We start from the raw sequence: 7,116 nt of genomic DNA on the forward strand, positions 1-7,116 counted from the left end.
CACAGAGGATGGAGCCAAAGAGGCAGGGAGGAGCAGAGCTGGGGACAGCTACCGAACTGATGCCCCAGTGCAGCCAGTAGTCACACTTGATGCAAATAGCAGCAATCTGCTTTCTCTTAGTACACTCTCTCCCCTTGGAAGTCTCTCCTATGTAGTGCCTAACAAGCTCCTGGAACACCTCCGAACCAGCCCTTATATTCCCACGTTACTGGTGCCCTTTTCCTAGGCTGACTTCCTCCTTATCAGGGCTTGGCAATGAACACAGCAGGGAAAGTCTCCAGCCCACCCTCCACCTGGATTCACGGCACAAGAAGGATAGTGAGCCAGAGGATGAGAGGCAAGGACGCACGGGCTTTCTCAGCTAAAGAGAAGGCAGCATTACAGCCAGCTAGAGATGGGACACACAACAGCTGTAAGGGGAATAGCAGGAATACAGAGCAGTAGAGCAGATGAGCCCACGCATAGCCTAGTCTTGACCCTAGCAACAGGCTGAGCAGGGGCTGAAGCAAATCTCACACACTAAAAGGGTGCCCCAAACCGCTGGCAATTCAGGGGTGCTGCCAGTTTACTGAACTGCAGATTCTTCCCCCAGCAATGGCACACTTGCATATTTTGTCCTCAAGGTCCATAGCGCCCACTCACCATCCATGAAAATAATGCTGCTTATGTGGAGCATAACTCCCCCCCCCCCCCCCCCCGACAGAACCTGAAGCAGTCAACTTACTTTTGAAAACTGGCCTTTGTCTCCAATACTCTTACCTTCTAGAGCTTTCTTCGCTTCTTAGCAGCTTTGACAAAGATTCTTCTGTTAAGATGCTCTTCTGCTGGATAGTTCAAGCAGTAAGAAGCCAAAAAGATGATCCAGGAGGAGCTGTAGGTTGATACCCCTTTGCCCTTGCCTACTGCTAATTCCATGCTTGCATGGAGCTGAGGCCTCAGCTGGATTCAGCTGAGGGAAAGGGATAATGTTCAAGGAATCAGGCACATTCATACTGAACCCAGTCAGAATCAAAGGGAGATGGAGAAGTCCTTTGACTTCCCCATTCAATCCACACCTGGCTGAAACAACTCATACCTCCTTGACAGAAGCCAGGCTGTGCCTGGTGATGCTGTTGAGAGACTGCACAGGACACCCCTAAAGTCTCTGGCATGATGTTAGCGTTTTGCAAATTAAAACTCCGGCAAACCATTCCCAGCAGGGGGGTGCCACACAAGAGAGCTTGTCAGACCGAGGAAACCGCTTCAGCCTGCGGCTGTGCCAGAGTACCCCTCCTGCTCTAGCACTTGGTTAAATGCAGATGTCAATGCCTTAATGCTGGTCATTAGCCCACACTCGCACAGCTGCCTGTCAGCTCCTTGCTTTTCTTAGCAAGAGAGGGAGGTGGCTGTACAGCCAGACTTTCCTTCTCCTTTGTAGGGAGGGGTGGGAAGACTTTTATTTTGGTACAACAGCAAACAAAGAACTCTGAAATGATCAAAGTTCCCTTCTGCCTAACCCCATCCCCAGATGACAACTGTCCTCCAGAGTTCTTACATGCTTTCCCAAAAACCTTGACCACAGAAATACCTTCTTATCAGTAAAATCTGTACACCAGTCTCTTCAAAGTCTCCCACACCCAGCTCAAACTGGATTTGAAACAGTGCCTGAAGTATTAATTCCCCGTGCGCCCCCCAGGCAAACTAGACTGTAGCTGGGGACAGCAGTTAGCCTGGGAAGGAACCATGAACCACTGCAGTCTGGTCCACAGCTCACATTTGCAGACCCTGTTATGTGTTACAGATGCCAGCTGCAGTAACGCACCTTAGCCTTCCCCAACACCAGACACACTGCTGCTGTGTGGGGACACCATGGCAAGATGGGGGGAGATAGTAGTCTCAGGTGTCCCCATCATCAGCACTAGAGGTAAGTTGGTGGGGCTGCTGGGGCATCAGAAGTCTGACACCCTTCTGCACACACACCATGCTCACCTAACTACAAACCTCGTTCACTGCTAGTGTAAGGTCCTTGTTGTCATTGAGTGCAAAGTAATCTTCAAAGAGAAATAGCTGAACAGCAGAGACAACTGCCACCCAGGCAAATCAAAGCAGAGCTCTGGGAACAATCAAAGGCACCTGTGATTCTACTCATTAAAAGTCATCTTGCCTTTCAGTAGATGTCCCAAGATACCAACAGGATCAAAGGCTACATCTCTTCCCACTATCTGCGCAGAGAATATCCACATCATTTCCAAATATGGCTCAGAGAGGGGTTAAAAGGAAGAGATGTTTGAAACCCCTTTTTGGGGTTCTGGATGTATTGTGTGGGCAGGTGTAGGAGGGAAAGCAAGATGCTGGACAAAAAGGCTAGGAACCTGATCAGATACAAATGCTCAGTATCTGAAAACAGATTGCTCTCGGGATGCAAGATCCCAGTTCAAAGCCCCACTGTAGGGGAATATCCCTAGATTCCAGGGTGGTGAGCACTGCCAGCAGGTGTCCGTTTCATCCCAACCCCAGCAAACCCAAATGTCAATTTTTGCAGAATTGGAAGAACACTTGTTTCCTAGACTCTCCTTAGCCCATTGCTCCCTTATTCCCAAGTCCAGTTCACAAGCCACAAGATGATGGCAGCTTTTGGTCATGTGACTGGCCGAGTACATTGGCATAAATCAACAGGCCACTCCACAGATGATTTCTAATCTTTTATTTTGATTCACAATTGCATCCAATTGGAAACACTGCATATGATGCAAAATGGACAAACACACATACAAGTCCTTTCAACAAAGCTCACAAATGTGTTTCACAAAAGTTCTTATTAAAACTTAGGCTAAAAAAAAAAAAAATATAAATAAACAAACCACCAAAACACCTCATAGTTCTTCCAGAGCCCGTCATTCTTCAAATTATCAGTAAAGGAATTCCATAGAGACAAGATCTTGGGAGGCTGAAGTAATGCATTTCAGAGCAAGCCTCACCTGTCCGCAGAAAGATTTTCACTGTACAAACATCCTGACAGGGGAAGAAAATCCTAGGAAACTGTAGAGTTCTTCACTGAAAGCAATACAGGAAAACACATCCATAATCACACACACTTCCTGCCCTAATGAGGCAATATACATTCATATAGAAGGAAAAATCCAAGCATTAAGACATTAGGCAGTGAGGCAGTATCCATTTTATCTTCAGAAGAATTTTTACAGCAAATGGTTTCATTAAGACACTTGAAAGCAACCTACTTAAAAAGAAAAAAAGCACCATCATAGCATGAAGGCTGAAATGTGATTAGGAGTCACAAGCAGCACCAAATCAGGCTCACCAGTGACTTTTGTCATTTAAGGACAAGTTAAATGGAGAAACAGTCAATGTGGGGACCTGTGACTTGCCTACAAAAAAGCACGATTTAAGAAGACACAGTTAAAGAGTGCCAAGCCACCTTTTACAGGGTGTATCTAATGGTGCACAGTTCTTCGTATAGTCACCAAACAGTAGGGTGCTGGCATTTGGACACGGAGGGTTTAACACTACAACAGCAGCAGCATCAGAACCCTGATCCCTTAAGAGTTGCCCTGGTCTGCAGAAGTCCACACTATTTGTGAAACAGCAAATGCTTCTTTAAAAGGTCATGGTTAAAGCAGGATAAACTACCCAAGTCTGGGTGGAGAAAGATCAACATTACCAACATTCTTCCCTGCTTCTGACCAGCTCTGTGGCCTCTCTTCTTACACAGGGAAAACTTTTCAAGGGCCAGCAGGGTACTGTTTTCTGCACTGCCAGGTATGTGCACACAGTTTTACAGGCGAGACACTGGTCCTGGCCTCAAGACCATGCAAGCACATGACCCACAAGTTGCCTGTCGAATGGAGCCTGCTCCCACTGCTCCAAAACCCAGGCAGCATGGATCTAGGCAGCTACTAACACAGTAAGCCCAAGTATTAACTCTTTATGTCTACTTTTTAACGTTTTTCTGCCAGCGTGGTCAATAACAAGCTCAGCCAGAAAATACTCAGAAAAGAAACTGCCCTTCAGTGCACAAGAGATCACAGCAGTCTGCCCTCCCTATAAGTGCAAAAGGGAGTGTTACCCTTTAAGGGCTTCTAGCTATTCTCAGGGCTATGAAAAGAACAGCTCCAAAGTATGCATTTGAAGCTTGCAACTCTTCCGCTCTTTTAGATATCCACTTACTTTACGCTTCCCATCTCCCAAGGCATTCACAAGGTAAATCCTCTCAGGAAGAAGCCTGGATAGTAAACAAAAGCCACCTTTAAAGAAAAAGTCACCATTGCTATGCAGATTACAACCCTGTGAACCTCCTGTTCACTGGGGAATCAGCACTGCATTTTCCTCCTAAAAAAACCAGCCTTCCAACCAAACATTTGAGAGTCCTGAATGGTTCCAGGTCCCTCGAGAGTCAGAGCAAAAATAAATTTTACTTTAGCACTTTACCCCCACAATACTGCAGCAGGCTTTACCAAGGTATGGAATGGTTACATTAGTCCAAGGTCCTTTATTCCTAGTTTGCAGTTCAAAGTCCACGCTGCCTGGGAAAACACCACTGAAAGTGTCTCAGTGTAAGCAGTTCAAATGAAATCTCCCATGCCAGAGCTCACTAGGAGACAAGGGACAAAGCTACACTGACATACAGGCTACAAATTTGTAACCAAGCTCTGCTTGTGGGAGAAAGCGAACACAACAGGTTCAGGCACTGCCAGGGAAACAACCTGTGATCTGCTCTGCTTTCTCCCAGCCAGGAGTAGCAGGACTCTGAGAAACCACTTATCTCAAACCTGTAAACACTCCCAGAGCTCCCTCGGCTCATGATTGAAGTCTGCACATGTAACTCACAGGGACAGAGAGATTGGCCACCTCCACTGCAGGGGTTCGTTTAGCCCAGGAGGTCATTCTGCCTTAATCTTTTCAAATGCCAGCAAGATGAGGTCTGAGAAGATCACAAACCTGCTAGCCCACAGCATCCCTCTCTCTGGGGTTGCCAAGCTCCAGTTCATCTCAGCAGACACCACAAAATGCATATGCGCCATGGAAATGTTTACAGACAACTCATGTGGAGGCAAAGTCTTTGTGTGAATTTAAACTCCTGGGGTCAGGCTCCAGCTCCAGTCAGAAGATCATACTTAGCTGCCAGAGAAAAAGTTAGCACAGTCCAGCTGAGTGCCTTTCTCTTCAAAACAGGGCCAGGGAAGTGGTCAGAAACCTCTCAGCGTGTTCAGTTAGAGGCAGGAAGCAATAGAGGTGTCCCCTTCACCTCCTTATAAAGGATTGCTCACTGGATGAGAAGGGGTAAGAGGAAATAAGGGACACTCAATAAGTCAGTATCTCTTTCTGCACAGCCACATTCCAAGTACAGCTGCTCTTCAATTACATGCTGGCTACAGAGAGTGTCACTTGAGGAAACCGAACAGTGCAAAGAGGGACATGATCATCACCTTAAACTGGGACACGTAATCAGGAGCGCGCAACACCAAATATGGCAGGGATCTCAAGGGACACCCCCACCAACCCTGCTATCATCCATCCATTCTTCAGAGATAATGCACAGTGAATTTGCATCACTCAGGCAACATCCCCCAGCTGCCTGCCACACAACTGGAGTCAGGGAGTATGATCTGTGCATGCTGCACATGCATCTAAAGAGTCAGTAGCTAGGAGGAGGCTCTTCCCTCTGCTTCTGCATCTTAGGCTCAACCTGCAACTCTCGTGCCATGGTCTCAGGCTTTTGCAGCCAGACCATTCATCTTATTACTGCAGGGCCAATTAACACACACAGAGTTTAAAACAAAAAGCAACACAAAAAAAAAACCCACACCCACAAAAACCAGAATCCATTGATAGCAAAACCTTGTGATTTCAGCTGAAGGTAAAGTCTGGGCAATACTATAGATGCAGGCTGCTGAGGAACACGAGGCATTCTTACAGAATACATTTAACACATTAATTCATCTGCCAGTGCAGATGAATCTACCCCAGAAGCAGCCAGCTCCAACACATCCTCTCCATCTCCCTTCATACGCAGAGACTGAACTGTTCCTTGGCTTCCTGGCTTGAGAAAACAGATCTAGTCAGGCAGTTCCACCGTGACTGCATTGAGAGTAGACTGGATCACTGCATTATTGGTGACGCAAACAAGATACCACCTACCAATAATGCCGTTAGCAGAATTGCCTAGTCTCCCACAGACTCCCTTCTCCCACAGAGGGAGGGAGAAAGGTAGTTTCTGTAAAGCAACAGTAACATCGGACAGCACTGTTTCCCCCTCAGAGCCCACCATTACATGTAGTTTCAAAACATCTCCTTCTTGGTATGTTTAGCTGCTGTCTCATATCACAATCCATTATCAGAGCAGAAACACTTTGAGGGAGATGAGCCAAGCCGTCAAACAAACACAGCCCAGCTTGAAAAAAGAACAAGATTGAAGATGACAGTGTCTTCTCACCCAGTCAGACAAATGGGGATGGAATAACAACTTTAGGGGTCAAGAGGTGAAGGGATCTTACAAAGCCCTACAGGAATGTTGCTCACAAAGGCACTTAATACAAGCACGTATACAGCTGGATGGAATAGAAGATAGAAAAATAAAATGCACCAGAGACAAGGGAGCTGCTCAGTGACTGCCTAGACACAGTCTCTTTTAGCCTAAGAGCCTGGCTTCTGCAGCGGTCCATCTGTTATCTGTATCAAAAGTTCACCCTCCTGCCATCTCTGAAGTGTCGCATGTAGGTAGAAGCCAGGAATTCCTTAACCTTTGCAGGAACCAGTGCATGCTCTGAAGGTTCCTCTTGATACCAGGGTTCACATCTAACGAAAACTCAAGTTCTCAAAGCCTTGTGCTCTTCTTCCTGCTGAGCTGAGCTGCACAAAGTTCCCCACAGTGGAAAAAGGCAGCAGGCTCCTTCTCTCCAGGTTTGTGCATATGGCTTACTGCTTTCTGCATCCTATTGCTGGCTGAAAGCACGCAAAGAACCATTCTGCCTGGGAAAGCCTCCGATGTTGTCAGTGATGGGATAGGCAGCCCATACACCAACCACAAAGGAAGGGTGTGGGAGGAGGGAGTCCTAGTGGAAGGGGCCGTTCCCCTGCTAAAGAAAGTCAGTCAACGTCATCTCTGCAGAAAGAGGGGTG

This window comes from Vanellus vanellus, assembly GCF_965231255.1.
Source record: "Vanellus vanellus genome assembly, chromosome: 1".
Taxonomy (NCBI): domain Eukaryota; kingdom Metazoa; phylum Chordata; class Aves; order Charadriiformes; family Charadriidae; genus Vanellus; species Vanellus vanellus.